This window comes from Herpailurus yagouaroundi, unplaced genomic scaffold (assembly GCF_014898765.1).
Source record: "Herpailurus yagouaroundi ecotype Mexico unplaced genomic scaffold, PumYag 163, whole genome shotgun sequence".
In the NCBI taxonomy this organism is placed as follows: Eukaryota; Metazoa; Chordata; class Mammalia; order Carnivora; family Felidae; genus Herpailurus; species Herpailurus yagouaroundi.
The window spans coordinates 11,659,798-11,675,154 of NW_024412404.1; the positions used below are offsets into that span (position 1 = coordinate 11,659,798).

Genomic DNA, 15,357 nt, shown 5'->3' on the forward strand with positions numbered 1-15,357 from the left:
TGTGTGTATTTTTAAATCTTTATTTTTGAGAGACAGAGAGACAGAGTGCAAGCCGGGGAGGAACAGAGGGAGACACAGAATCCGAAGCAGGCTCCAGGCTCTGAGCTATCAGCACAGAGCCCGATGTGGGGCTTAAACTCACGAACTGCAAGTTCATGACCTGAGCCAAAGTTGGACACTCAACCGACTGAACCACCCAGGTGCCCCAGGGAATCTGTGTTTTTAATAAATGCTCCCAGATGATTCTTACCAATAAGCAAACCTGGGAAACACTAATGTAGCTTCTAATCTCAGACTTGAAATTCTCTTAATGTTTCCACCAGAGGACTTAAAGTTCTCCTTGAATACCTCTGGTGATGGAAAGCTCACTCTCCCTTCTACAGAATAGTTTTAACTATCAGAAAGTTCTCTCGTGAACTACATGATAACTGCTACTCTGTCCTCTTGGATCACACATAGTCGATCTGCCTTGGCATGACAATCCTTTACATCAAGGAGGATAAAGGGCATTATAAGCTTTTCTCCAGGCAAAAATATCCCAGAAGCCTTCAATCCCTATGGCCTTAGATGCTCCCTCTAGAGAGTCAGGACTGGCCCAACTCAGAGCCTGCCCCAACCAGAACTTACTTACTCCTGCGCAGCGTTTTAGTCTGTAACACACGACCGGAGCCACTATTCATTGATGCCAACCGTGTGCAGGAAACTGTGCTTGCGGCTTTAGATTCACAATTTCATCTACTCCTCATAATCACCCTGTAAGGTCAGTTCTCTGCTTACCTCTATTTAACAGAGGTGGACACCGAGTCACAGAGAAGTTAAAAGCCTGGATTGGTCAAGGTCATGTGATTTACCCAAGGTCACCCAGTTACTGAGATAATAATTAACATTTATAAAGTGCTTCCTGTGTGCAAATCATTGACCTCAGCATTGTCACATTAACCCTTAATCTCCAAATCAGCTCCATGGTGGCCACTATCATTACCATCCCTGTTTTTAGGGGAAGAGTCTGGGGCGCAGAGCCACAGGTCTTGGCTAGTAAGTGGCAGAGCCGGCTTTCAGTGCGTGACCCTGACCACCGCGCACACTGCCTGCCTAGAACAGAGAACTCTCAGTACAGAAGGCTGCTCTGAAATACAACCGGAGGCTGTATTTCCAATGAGCAGACCGATCTTCCAAGGTCTGGTGGATTCCTGTGGACACTGGTACACTGCAGCTACATGAACTGTGCTAAGGGGACTTAGAATTGAAAGAGCTAGTAGAAGAATTACCTGACATCCAGAGCCTGGATGTGTCACTATCGGCCGTGGGACCGCAGGCAGGCTGCTCTGGCTCGCTCTCATGCCTTTGGTTTGCATCCAATGCCACCTTTGGAACCCATCATCCCTGAGACCCCTCGTGGCTGCCACTGTGGATTCTAGCTGGTGGTTTTCAGACGTGGCGATACAGGAGTCACCTGGGGAGCTTTATAGACTCTTGATGTGCGAGTCTCACTCCCAGAGACTCTGACCTAATTCGTATGAGCTGGGGCTTGGGAATCCGCGGGTTCCAAAGCTCTCTTGGTGATTCCACTCTGCAGCCACAGTGGGGAACTCCACACTATTCCACTGCCTCTCAAACCACGATGTGCCCACAGACTACTGGGCACCTGCTAAGGCAAGGCGGCTGTTGCTGCAGGTCTGGGATGGGGCCTGGGATTCTGCATTTCTACCAGGCATGTCCAAGGACTACTCTCAGTAGCAAGGGCCAGGTCAACACAGTGGTTCTCAGAGTGGGATCCCTGGACCTATGGAAACAGCATCACCCCAGAACTTGTTAGAAAGGCACATTCTCAGATCCCAGCCCAGACCTATAGGATCAGAAGCTCTGGGAGCAGGTCCCAGCCACCTGTGGTTGAACAAGCCCTCCAACTCCGATGCCCGCTCCTGTCCGAGAACTGCTGGCACAGAGGGCCTAGGCCTCCCACCAGCAGCGGTTACTGGCCCTGACTAAGGACAATGTGGTAGCAATAGTGACAGTCACTCACGGTTAGTGAGAGCTGGCCGGTCCAGGGCTTGTGTAGGGAGCTGAGGTTTGCCCTGTGTGCCTCCTGCTTCCCCTAGACCAGGCTATTTCAAAACACAGCCACTGTCTTCATTCTTCTCTCTGGCCTTGTTCATGTCTCCAGCTCTGAAAGAGGCACAGGCAACCCTTGGTGAGGAAGAAGCCACGGGCTAGACTCAGGAGGCCCCCGTTCTCGCCCCAGCCCCTCTGCTTTCAGCCACAGAGTCTGAGAGAAACAGCTTCTCCGAGGGCCCTGTCTCCTCTCTGTAAAAGGAGAGTTGGAACTATGAGATTTGGGGCATTTCAGCCGGGCTGACATTCTGTGGCTCCACGATTTTACTAAACAGTGGCTCTTGGGCCAATGCTCCTGTCAAAAAGGACAGGCTGCAAGCTGCAATCGAATGTTTCTGAACTGTCTGCCTTAGAACATGCTAGAATGTGCACTGCAGTGGGGAGAACTGAGGCTTGCTGAAGTTGGTTACCCATGCCCACGAGTACAGAGCCGGAATTAGAATCCAGAGTAACCCAACCCCAAAGCTCACGGTCTTTCCACGACACATTACTATACACTATACTACGATACTATGCTTACTCTCCCTACCATGGTCAGAAGACAGTCCTGGAAACAAAGAGCCCTATTAATCACAGCTTGTCTTATATGGTACTTCCCATGTACCATATGTACCCGTGCACCTAAGCCTGAGACTTTTCTAAGCACCTGACATACTCTAATTTAAAAACCTGCGAGATAGGTATTCTTATGCTCATCCCCATTTTATCATCATGGAAACTGACACACAATGCATAAAGAGAAGAACCACAGCTCAAAGCCAGGCTGTCCAGCTCCCCTGCCCTGAGAGAGTTCAGTTTAACAGCACAAGACGTGGGATCGTGTGAGGGCATCAGAACAGAGGCCCGGTACGGCATGGGGCTCTCGTCCAAGAGGCTGATGGAGAAAAAAAGATTTTTCTGGAACATGAAAATGAAAAAGTAGACCGGTGCCTGCACCCCTTCCAGAAGACCAAACTCTCAGCACCTCCAGGTATGCTCAGGAGCCAGGGGTGGGGGCCGGCATACTGGAACAAGAAGCAAAACCACAGACGGCCGGGCCTCCGTGACTCGGCTGCCGGTCCCTGAAATGCCACTTGGTCTCCAGAGCTGGGGGATGTGGGACACCAAGGGCCAGCAAAACACACCAATCATCAAGGACAGGCACCGGTGCCCCACACCAATCATCAAGGACAGGCACCGGTGCCCCACTGCACACAATCTGCCGGGATCTTAACAGTTACCTGTGCATGGTGTTTACCGAGCTAACTAGCTCTGGAAGGTTTGAGAAAGGAGGCCTGGCACTACTCTCTCTTCACAAACCCCCTTCTCCACAGACTACTCTCAGGTGCAGGGATTCTGCTGCTGTTCAACTCCTGATCTCTAGTCTTTCCCTGTGTCATGCCCCCCTGGAGAGAAAAGGTCACAGGAGGAGGAGATCACAGAGGACCGCAGAAGTCCAGAAAGTTCCAGCACAACAGCATTTATGCTGGGCCCTGGCCGGTAGCCAGAGAAGAGCAGAAAGGCACTTCAGGATAAGGGGGAAGCGGGCATGGCATCTTCTGGGACGTGGGCAAACCATTTAATTTGAACGTGGCTATGGGTTTGGGGGAGCTGTTTCTTTTATTTCCTACTTTATAGATCTCCACGTTGTGTGATATTTTTATAACAAGCACTCATTACTTCTTACTAATATCCTCAACTTAAAGAGAGTGACATCCTTAGCATCCAGCTACCCATGGGAACGTCTTCCCTCAAGTACTAAGAACGCTGGGTCAGTGGAGATGGTCCTGAGGGGGACGAGGGGAGGGGGGCTGCAAGACACTGCACACACAGGAACCCGGATCTCAGAGGTACTTCCTCACCGACGACTGCAGAAGCCCCAGCCTTTCCCCAGTGGGAAATAACATGAGCGCAGGGTGTCCGCCTCGGAGAACTAGTTTGAACCTCTGGTCCCCCCCCCTGCCGGAAGCCATCACACCAACCATCAGAACACGCTCTAGCCCCACGAGAGCCTAAAAAGGAAGAGGTGGCCGCAGGGGAGGCCTGAGAGCTCACTCTTCCTCAGGATCCAAAACGAGGCTTTCCTCTACTGGGTCTTTTCTGCCATGAGATCTCAGGCAAGTTACTTAACCCTTGCCTCAGTTTCCCCTTCAATAAAATGAGAACAAGAATCATGCAAAAACCTGTATGTGCACATTCACAGCAGCATTATTCGCAGTAGCCAGAAAGCAGAAATAGCTCAAACGTCTATCAATGGAGCAAAGGATGGACAAGATGTGCTATCTCCATACAACGCAACATCACTTGGCCCTAAAAAGGCACAAAGTACTGATAGGACACAGATGAACCTTGAAAACGGCAGGCTGCGTAAAAGAAACCAGTCACAAAAGGCCACATACTGTATCATTCCATTGCTGTAAAATGTCGAGAACATGCGAATCCATCGAGACAGGAAGTAGACCGTCAGGGGCTGGCGGGGAGAGGGGAAAAACAGGGAATGACCGCTTAACGGGTACAGGGTTTCTTTCGGGGGTGATGACAGCGTTCTGAAATTGATGGTGGTGATGGTGAATCTGATCAAAACCACAGAATGTTGCACTTTAAAATGGAGGGTTTGACGAATACGAATTATTCCTCAGTTAAGAAAAAATGAGAACAAGACAACCCAACTAACTAATAGGGTTGTTCTGAGCAGGAAATAAAATGTCCTCGAGGGGCTCAGCGCGGAGGGCGGCAGGTGGCCTCGCTCAAGGGACAGGAGGCGCTGCCGCGGGCATGCAGACACCGCTTCTATGTGGGAATCCGTTACAAGCATGGGCTTCAGCCCCGTGCCTGGCCGCAGGACAGGGGCCTGGCCGTCCCCTGCTGGAACAGCCTCACAACAAGGAGACAACCGTGCACGGTGCTGCAGGGCCTGGGACTTGCCAAAACAACCCCTCGTCTTCCTGGCAAGCGAGCCAATCAACAAAGACCTATATTTAATTAAAATCAGAAGCAAATAAAACCCACGCAGAATACAACCAAATGACACACAGTAACCGTCTGAGATATTAAATTGTGTTTTAATTTAATAGATAACTCACTGCCAACATGTTGAGACAAAAGGGAATAGAAACAGCAGTCACAATGATGCCTACCGTGTGGTCACCAACACCTCTGAAGCAACCATACCTGGCCCAAGCAGAGGCCACACGCTGAGCCAGGCCCTGGAGAAGGCTGGACAGGCCCTGAAGTCTTCTGCAAAGATAGCAGCGGCCAACACCGACTGAGCACCCTCTCTGGACAATCCCGAGAACCACCTCTGAGGGAGGGCGCTGTTATCAGTTTCCTTTTGCAGATAAGGAAACTAAGGCTCAGAGAGGTTAAGAATTTGTTCAAGGTCACACAGTAAGTAAAGATGGGGTGGAGCTTGACTTCCTCTGAGGATGTTACCCTCCAGAGTGAGTCTGGAGACCTGGATTCTGATATGCCGCTGCCCTTAACTTATCAAGTCACCTCAGGCAGGTCACTCCAACCTTAAGCTCCTCATGCGTAAAATACAAAGAATGAACTTGGCTCATTTCTCTCCATGTGTGGAACACACAAAGTTGGTGACTACAGACCAGACTTCTGAAAACAGTGTACCCATGAATCGCCTGGAGGTCTTGTCCTGAATCTGTGGGTCTGGGGTGGGCCCTAGGAATCTGCATTTCTTTTTTTTTTTTTTTAATTTTTTTTTCAACGTTTTTTATTTATTTTTGGGACAGAGAGAGACAGAGCATGAACGGGGGAGGGGCAGAGAGAGAGGGAGACACAGCATCGGAAACAGGCTCCAGACTCCGAGCCATCAGCCCAGAGCCTGACGCGGGGCTCGAACTCACGGACCGCGAGATCGTGACCTGGCTGAAGTCGGACGCTTAACCGACTGCGCCACCCAGGCGCCCCGGAATCTGCATTTCTAATGAACTTCTTGGAGATGCTGATATTGTTTCTTTGAGAACCAGGACTTGGATGGTAATCACCATACAAATGACAATGAGCCAGGTGGTGAAATTTCCTATTTCAAACTCTCAGTCCAGAGCTGCTCATCACCCCTTTCATCTTTGCTTTCCCCCTTTTTCATTTTATTTGTTTTTATTTATTTATTTTTTTAACTTTATTTAGAACTTATTTAAAATTTTATTGGGGGGGGAGGGGCAGAGAGAGAAGGAGAGAATCCCAAGCAGGCTCCACACTGTCAGCGTAGAACCCGACGTGGGGCTTGATCTCATGAACTGTGAGATCACGACCTGAGCCAAAATCGAGTCAGACGCGGATCCAACCGACTGAGCCACCCAGGCACCCCTGCTGTACCCCCTTTTCAACGAAGGAGCAGATGTGAGCCAACACATATGCCTAAGATTTCGTAATGGCATTTTATTTTCATATTTATTTTTATGGTTATCAACTATTTATGAAAAATTATATTGATTTTCCATTTGTAGTAATGATATAAAGGCCTTTTTAAATTGTATTAAGCTAATTTCCTTTAAAGAAAAACGTTAAGTAATATAATCATGACTAATACTTTTATAGCACTGAGTATATGCTGGCCTCCATTCCAACGTGTACCGGGATAACATAATTTTCATCCTTACAACTCTACGAAGTGAGGATCTTTTAGAGACGAGAACACTGAAACTTAACTGAGATCAGACTAACTTGATCACAGAGATCAAGTAACTTGCCCAAGGTCACACAAGTGGCAGAGCGAGGTTTCCAATCAGGGCAGCCCAACTTCAGAGTCGACCACGTTATTCCACCTACGGAAGAGGACAGCTGGCCCTCCGACATGGCAAGAACTGTGAAGGTCACCTGCAACATGGTCGAAGGGAGGTGCACGCTTGTTTCTTGCTGGCAAAAATAGTGTCCTTAGCGCCCTCCCATCGTCCCCAACACCCGCAGGCCCAGCCCAGTGCCTCATCCACAGTAGGGGCCAGTGCACGTCCCAGAAGACATTTCCCTGGTCTGACTTGCCGGGCACAGAAGCCTTGGGTCTGACACAGTGGTACCCCTGCCACGGCTGAGGCGCTGGCCACAGGGCAGGAGCACACACGTACAGGTGGACATCTCTGGGGGTGGTGAGACTCCAGACAACTCGGTTCACCCGGAGCCCACTTCTGAGCAGGGCAGATGGTGAGGGGGCTGTGGTGGACAGTGGGGAGACTGCACTTACCCACAAAGGCAGGGCCCAGGGCACAACAGGACTGCATGAGAATAGAGCTGCATGGTTACTGACTACCTTGAGTTTTCACCTTTCCTCCCCAAACAATCGCTCAGGGTTTGAGAAGATGAGGAATCCACCCTGTAAGGAATGAGTTCTCTGAGCGGTAGCTGGGCTTCTTGAAGTCATGGGCTGGATGAATGGACTCAGGGAAGGGCAGCAAACACCTCGAAACAGCATCTGTGCTCAGCATCTGACTCCGTCAAAAACCAGTGCCTGACCTCCAGCCTGCACACCCTGCCTCACCCACCTGCCAGTCGTGGAGCTCGCTCACTACCTGGGCTTCATTCGTGCCATTCCCACAGTCCGGAACACCCTTCCCTCTCTCCTCTGCCCCCACAAATCCTTGGGCTGGCCAGCCCTACCTCCCCCAGGAAGGATGCCTCACCTCTAACTTCAGGACACCTGCCTTAGTGCTTGTCCTGGATCATCCTCTCCCAACTGGTAAACATCTGCAGACTTGCATCTGGGACCCACGTGAGGTGAACTTGACAGGAGAGGTATGTTGACAACCCCTCGGGTCTGGCACTGAGCTGGGCAAACACTTCTGAACTTAACTATACCTTCACCACCGAGAAAGCTTTGCCTTGGGATTCTCCCTTTGTAAAATGGGGGTCCGAGGCCCTTTTGGGGAATGCAGTAAATGGTGAGCTAGTATCTGTCCTAATGTTTGAGTTCACAGCAAGAACCACGCCCTCTGCGGCCAATATGTAATGAGTCCAACTAATAAGGTCTTACTGTTACCTCAAATCAGCCTTGAACCCTGGAATCCACCTTGACGATGACCACGGCTGTTCCTTTGCTAAGGAGCCCCTTTCCCTGGCTCTGCGCCCTGCCCCAGGCTTCCATCCCCATCACCCAAATACCTCTTCCCAGTCAAGAACCTTCAGGACCCCCATGCCCCCCAAATGGAACCCACCCTCTGCCACCTGGCGTTCCCACCGAAGGACCTGGGTCCGACCTCCCTTTCCAGAAGCTCCTCGTACAACTCCTCGAAGTTCCCACCCTCTAGCCAAGCCAGACTGCTCACTGTTCCCTACAAACTCTCTTTACTTTCCCACCTCTGTGTTTTTCCTGGCCCTATTCCCTTAGCCTCAAAAACCTCTCTCACTAATACCCTATTACAAGGCTTTGTGTGCAGGCTGCCTCTCCACGAAACCTCTGCTCATGTCTTCAAGTGAGCTTCAGCTTCCGGCCTCGAGCCCACCCCGGCCCCGGTCCGTCACGGGTCGGGGGGGGCGCCCCCCCCCCGGTCCAGATGCCTGCTCTGCGTGTCTGTGTCTTACGTAAGAGTTAGTAACCCGTTTGTCTCGCCCTTTCTGGCGAGGTGGAGAGCTCCCTGAGGGCAGGGATCGGGTCCCACAGAGGCGGGGTGGCATATTACAGAGGGCCTGGGAGGCCAAGAGACTCAAGTGCACACTCCAGGACAAGACTTGCTGGCTGTGAAACTCCAGGCAAACCGGTGCTGCTCACAGAGCCTCACTTTCCCCTTCTATGAGTGACGTGAAATCACCGCCTGGCCAGAGCCGTTGAGGAGATCAGATGCAGTCATTCATTTGACAAATACCTCCTCAGTATCTGGTACACGCTCACACTGTCTGAGGATATGGTGGTGAGCAAGACGGAGTCCCTGACTGCCCCGAGCTTACACTCTCGGGTGGGGAGAGGAGCAGTAAACACAGACAGATATCTGCGACCATGTCAAGCAGGAATACTGCTCTCAGGAAAAGAAAATGGTGTAATGGCAGACCAGGTAATTGAGACAAAGACCACTTCCTAGGGTGGTCAGGGAGGGCTTCTCAGAGGAGGCGATGCTCAGCGGAGACGAGAATAAGAAGGAGCAGGGCATGATGCAAAGATCTGGGCAAAGGACAGCCTGGCAGAAACACAGGCAAGGGCATGGTCTGATGGGACACCTGCCAGAGCTCAGTCGTTAGCTCCCTCCTCCTCCCTCAACTTCCCTCCTCTGCAGCGCATTACATAGACAAAAACAGCACACAGTGAGTAAAGGTGTGCCGAAACCGACCTGACAGAATAAGGAATCCTGGGGATAAATTGGCACGACAAAAACGTGTGTCTTAGCAAAACACATTCAACCAGGAGGAGGCAGATGCCGGTGAAAAGGCTATTGAATTCAACCTCACCTCCAAAGATAATGACCTTCTGCCACACTGGTCTCTCGGAATAAACCACAATTTCCTAACCTGTAGAGGAAGGCAGAGATCACTCGTTTCAGCCAGTCACCACATTTGCAGCCCGGGGTTTGTCGGAGCTCCAGGGCCAGGCCCCGGCCCCTCCAGGGTATGCTGTGTCCCTGGCTGCCTCATCAGCCAGAGCCACGGCTGCGCTTCTGGAAACATTTGATTTCCATAAACTCCTCAGTCTCGCTGAACTACCAGGGCGCTAACGCTTTCCTACTTGAGCGACACAAGCTCTTGATGCCACAGAAGGTTCTATTTGGTTATCTCTCTGAGGCAGAACTTTTTTTTTTTTTAACATTTATTTATTTTTGAGACAGAGAGAGACAGAGCATGAACGGGGGAGGGGCAGAGAGAGAGGGAGACACAGAATCGGAAACAGGCTCCAGGCTCTAAGCCATCAGCCCAGAGCCCGACGCGGGGCTCGAACTCACGGACCGCGAGATCGTGATCTGAGCTGAAGTCGGACGCTTAACCGACTGAGCCACCCAGGCGCCCCGAGGCAGAACTTTTTAAGTCTTCTGCCAATAGGTATTTTTTGAAGTCGCATATTATCCAAGTGACTTTGATATTTCTCTTCACCTTCAAAAAAAAGGCCTACTTCAAGCGCCAGTGACACTAGGGCAGTCAGGTGTCGGTGGCTCTACGCTGGAGGGAGAGGTGAAGGATGCTCTGAGGGCTGTGAGGGACCCCAGAATTAGGGTGGGGGCTGAGACAGACAGGGTTGCTCCCAGGCTCCACAGAAATCTCCATTTCTAGATGGTCGTGCTAATATTTCCAGTCCCCTTGCTGTGCACCTCTTCAGGGGTGGGGGACCCCCAAACTCATCAGAAACCCTTTATCCACCTCCAAACAGCCTAGACCTCCCTATTTCTGTTAAGGCATGACCAGGCCTCAAACTGCACGCTCCCACAACCAATCAGCTGCGCACCCCCTTCCACAGCCTTCTGTGCAGGTCTCCTGCCCCCCGGTCCCACTCAGGACAAAGCCACACCAGCACAGGCCCGGCACACGGAAGGTGCCGTTCCCTGGTTTCCCTCCTGCTGCTCACACATCTGTCTTGGACCCAGCGGTGACCCTCCCGAACCTTACCTGGACCGTGTGACTCCCTGCTCAGAAACTACCAGATCAAGTACAGCAGAGGCACTCAGGTCCCATTTAACGTACTGACCGCAGATGCCGAGCGTGACTCTTGCATCTGAAGGCACGTGTGTCCGTACAACATGGGTCTGCTGTCCACAGCCGGTGACTTCCCCGGATTCCCAGCCGTCAAAACAGTCTATCCCATGCTGTTGGTTAACACAGGGGTAAGAACGTGAACTCGGCAGTTGGAGAGCTTGGGTTCAAATCCCCTCCCGTGGAGCTGCTGCTTAGCCCTTCTGTGCCAGTTTCTCTCTCTGAATATCGGGAATAACAGCAGCCACCTCACAAGGCTGAGTGGTGAACAGATCACAGGCTCACAGGGAGGACTGGACAAGACATATATCAGAGACAGTCTAGCACACCGTGGGCATTAAGTAAGTGTGGGCTCATCGTTATTCGTCGATCATTTTGACTCTAGGTGATTTTCATTCTTAGGCTGTCTTGAGAACCTAACCCCTGCATAGCTAGTGATGAGGGAAAAACTGTCTAAAGGTCTGATGTGCAAGGGAAGCCACTTTAACTTTCTTTCTCAGTCAACACGACTGTATATAAACTTTGTTGAAAAGCTTGATTCATTGCCCACCACGTGTGCACTGTACATCTGCTTTGTAAATGAGTAGGCTAAAAAGAAAAAAACCACTCTGACCTTGAGATAGTGATCAGTGCCTCTACTCCCTGCATTCCTTTAAAACTCGTAATCCCTGCCTATATGCTAATCTGTAATCTTTGGAGCTTTTCCAAGATGTAAAAACTACATGACCCCGTAGAAACTGTTCATTCTCCAGAGCACTTTCTTCCCTGTAAAGAGCATGTTTCCCGGGCAGCTGTCCTAACTTGGCTGGAATAAAACCCTCTCTCTTACTTTTAGAGATTCTAAAGGCTTGTTCATTTTGTGTCCACATTTCCTGGCGTAGATGGCGGGATAGCAGAGCGAGGTGCCCAAGGTCACCTGGGGGTGCCGTGGAATCGTGCGCTCAGCGCCAGCAAGGGCCCCTTGCGCCCCTCTGACTTCAGGGCACCTCACAGGGGAATCTGTGAGTTCTCCTGGTATCCAGACCTCCTCACGTTAATGGTCCTTTCATTTGAGCTGTTGAGGGTTACTGGTAATGTTCTTTAGGTAGGAATAACCTAGAGTGGCTGGAGTGGATGGGGTGGTTGCTTTAAATTGCCATTGTTCTAATTGATGTTATTAATGTAAGGCTTGAGTCAATTTTCTGGCTAGAAATACGAGAGACTGAACCACTCAGCTCTGAAGAGACGGGACCCTTGCTCCTTCTGACCAAATGCTGCTTTCCAGTGACTGAAAGCCTAGGGGAAAGTGTCTGAGGATATTCTTTGAGATATGTAGCAGTCCTATAGGAATTCCCCATCGCATAAAGTAATTAACAATTGGCTTGTCCGGGGACACACACATAAGGATTGATCATCCAACGCTTTGAGCCCCCTTGGTGGTCTTAGGCCTTGCTGGGAGAGACTGAGACACATAATAGAGAGTATCATGCCCCTTTGAAAGTGACGTTCACAAGCACCACCCTCTCGATCCACCACACTTAATATCCTTAGATTTTTCTCAAGCCTTATTCCGAAACTGAAACTAAAGTGAATGGGGGAGTCACGCTTCAAAAGCGGAACAGCTCCCGGAAAACCAACCACCACTCACAGGAACCCCAGCAGGCTGTAGGTACAACACTTAGGGAGCCTCCATATGCAAGTGCTTACTTAAATGGGAAAAGGTAACTTTGGATAACCTGAGGTTCAGATGGTCCAAACAAGGTTCTTCTGACATGTCTAAACTAGTTTTCTAGCAAGCACAATTAGAGAGAGCCGGCTGTTAAGACGAAGCAACCCAAAACGAAAGGCGTTCAGGTCACTCGGTGAAGCTCCTGGCTTTTGGGGGGGAACCAATGCCCATTGAGGCCCTCTGGGCTTCATCTGGCTGTTTGTTGGTGCAGCTCTTGGCATCTTTGGACAGAACTGGTCGTGTTCTCACTGAAAAAAGAGAAATAACTAACTAATGGACCTATAAATGATAATGCTATCTTGCAATGAGATTTGTTTTCGTAAAAGGGAGGTATCTGGAAATCGGGCCTTTGATGTCCTCTCCACAAACATTAATGAAACAAAGGCTACATTTTGTTCGCATCTTGTTTGTGCGTGTGTGTTATAAATGTGAGAGATTTTTTTCTACCTTCAGAAGGCACTGCTAAAATTAATTGGTAAAAGGGCTCTACCTAATTGGTTAAAAGGCAAGCGCTTATAAGAACCGGGCATTCTAAAACTCAGAAAGATGGAGGCTGATGCAAATGTTTTTCAAATTCATCGGATCTGGGAAAAGATTCAGTATTAAAACTAGCTTCAGTTTGTAGGTTCAACTAAAATACATATGTCTTTTGGAGTTACCAACATCGAATACAATACAGATAATCAACTCCTATTCTAGCTGAGTTTACTGGTTACCTTCATGTTTTATCTGTTGCAATCGGTCAGCAGAAAATGACTTAAAATGATGGTTAATTTCGTCTGTCTCATGAAGTTTTCATGGGTAACTGTTAAAAATAAACAGGTTGAGGGGTGCCTGGCTGGCTCAGTTGGAAGAGCACATGACTCTTGAGCTCTTGAGCTCAGGGTCATGAGTTTGAGCCATGCGTCGGGTATAGAGAGCACTTACAAATAAATTAATTAATTTTAAAAATAAGTTGCATAAATAAAAAGGTTTATAGCTTTCAAAATCTTTGGTAACCTGAAACTTCCAAGTGTTGCTAAGTTAAATGATAAGCTGGGTTGAATTCACTGGATATCTAAGTCTTTTCCAAATAAGAGAGAACACTAAAGCACTGATTCCTGAATGTAGGTTTGCCTGCTTTGGGCTTCTGACTGCAGAGAAACTCAAGACACTTGGATCGGTTGGTAAATGTGCTCTGTGCTTTACTGAAAGTTGTCCTCTGAGAAGAACAACACACGTTTCTAGAAATTATGAAATGTGTCCACAGATTTCCAATCTGAAGACTTCTGGTGGAACAGACAGGTCGCCATCAATCACCACTTAGCTTTCACTGGAGTCTGAGGTTTCTAAAGGTGAAAGTTCTGATAAATGCAATTAGGACTGCTGGGAAATGATAAGGAAAGCAACTCGGAATGCAAGGAACGTAAGATGTGTTGTTGATAAGAAAGGTGTGAGGAATGGGATTACATTTTCATGAAGGAAGAAAAAAAAAATCTGTCCTAAAATGAGACTGGTTACTTAGAGAGAAGGCTTAGAACAAAATATGAATAAAAAGGACAGCTTGAAGGAACTAAGGTGGACTTTATGAAGCCAATGCAGCCCCTCGGAAATGTTGGCCTGATACTTGCTTACAGTGTTCCCAGCAGCCTTACCAGGTAAATAAAGAATGTCACTTCCTGGCAGGTGCAGGAACCTCAGAAGATTTGGGGGACCTTGAGAAGAGGAATATACTCAAATCTATAGGTATTGCAGGAAAATCTGACAGCAAGTATTTGATTTGGCTTCTGGCCTTGAGATGCTATTAAAAGTTCAATCTAAAATTCCTTAGAAAAAGTTGCACAAAGCGGATTACAGTGAACTTATATGACCGAGGCACGTGGGTGGCTCAGTAGGTTAAGTGTCTGACTCTTGATTTCGGCCCAGGTCATGACCTTACGGTTCATGGGATCGGGCGCTATCAGCGCTTGGGATTCTTTTACTCTTCCTCTCTCTCTGCCCCTCCCTCATGCACACACTCTCTCTTTCTCTCTAAACAAACTTTAAAAAAACTTATATGACTAATCAATAGTGCTTATGAACATAATGAGGCCAAATGTGTTAAAACTAGACTTGCTTTACAAACAAATTCGTCTTAAGGCTATTTTTGGTAAAAATCAGGGTGACTGTAGAAAAAAGATGTTTCAGTAACACACCTTTGTGTTAGATATTAGATTTCAATACTACTCGTTATAAACTACACTAGATCCTGATTTCTTCTAGTGTCCTCCAATGCCTGGCTAACATCCTCCTCTCCAAGCTAACATTTTGATTTTTCTCCCACGGGTCTTTCTGACCCGGAATCATTTGAGAACTAAAACTGCCCTTTTTTCCTGAAGCCCTGCAAACTGAACCGGATGTAAAGATCGCTACAATAGCTCATGCATAGGCAATCATTGTGCCCATTGCCCAGTGGGCCACGCAAAGATCATCAGAGCCGTCCGAACCACAAGCCAGGATCAGAAGGAGATGGCATCAGTGTAGACTGCTCTCCCAAGATTCAGGACCAGGCCTGTGTTTCTATGCTTCTTTCCTTTTACACTGTAGTATTAGAAGACAGTAAACCCACTTGCTGGCTTTCATCTCTGCCTTTATTACATCCTGGTTACTCGCTAATGTAACTAACATAATGTCAAATACGTCCCTGGTACCTCATTCCAATGGGAACTTGGCTAAAATGTTCATGACCTCTTGGACAGGTTCTAATATTCTTTTTCTTTCTGGTGTTTATACATTGTGAGGGGCCTCCATTAGGAAAAACCTCTCCAGAAGTACCATCTGACTCAAATGTAACCTGCATTATATATAACACTCAATGGATAGACCCTTGCATTTCTATAAACTTAGGTGGCAATTTATCAATTGCCAATGAAAGCTCCCAGCTACATACAACAGGAGGAACTTAGTTTACCTTGTCCAACATG

The 15,357-nt window shown here is 48.7% G+C and overlaps 1 protein-coding gene across 4 annotated transcripts in view; it reads right to left on the bottom strand.

Annotated features, from left to right (window-relative positions):
* LRRC20 (leucine rich repeat containing 20) overlaps nt 1–15,357 on the bottom strand; it is an 86,271-nt gene that overhangs the window by 56,277 nt on the left and 14,637 nt on the right. The window contains exon 1 of one of the 4 annotated variants that reach the window (XM_040485265.1): nt 2,024–2,129. The exons of the other annotated variants lie outside the window; for them this stretch is intronic. The gene's annotated coding sequence lies outside the window, so the exon portion shown is untranslated. Of the gene's footprint in view, nt 1–2,023; nt 2,130–15,357 lie in introns of those variants that run through there. 4 annotated transcript variants of the gene reach the window in all.